Source organism: Cystoisospora suis (genome assembly GCF_002600585.1).
Source record: "Cystoisospora suis strain Wien I chromosome Unknown contig_400, whole genome shotgun sequence".
NCBI classification, from domain to species: domain Eukaryota; phylum Apicomplexa; class Conoidasida; order Eucoccidiorida; family Sarcocystidae; genus Cystoisospora; species Cystoisospora suis.
Window position 1 is genome coordinate 20,823 of NW_027153201.1, and position 238 is coordinate 21,060.

Sequence of the window (238 nt, forward strand, 5' to 3'; positions counted from 1 at the left end):
TATCTCCAAATAGGTTACAGCTGGGTAGTATTCAGCTTGGGGCAAGAGAACAAAGAAAGACCTGTCTGTCCACCCTAATTATAGAATGCCTTTGTCTTGATCTTAGGGGACGAGGAGAAGGACTTGAAGATGAGAGAGAGCCTTCATACTGGCTTATTCGTATCTCTCCCAAAGTGGGAAATACCTCGGTACCTCCTCTCCTATCGACGTATCTTTCTTCAGTCTATCACTTTCTCTT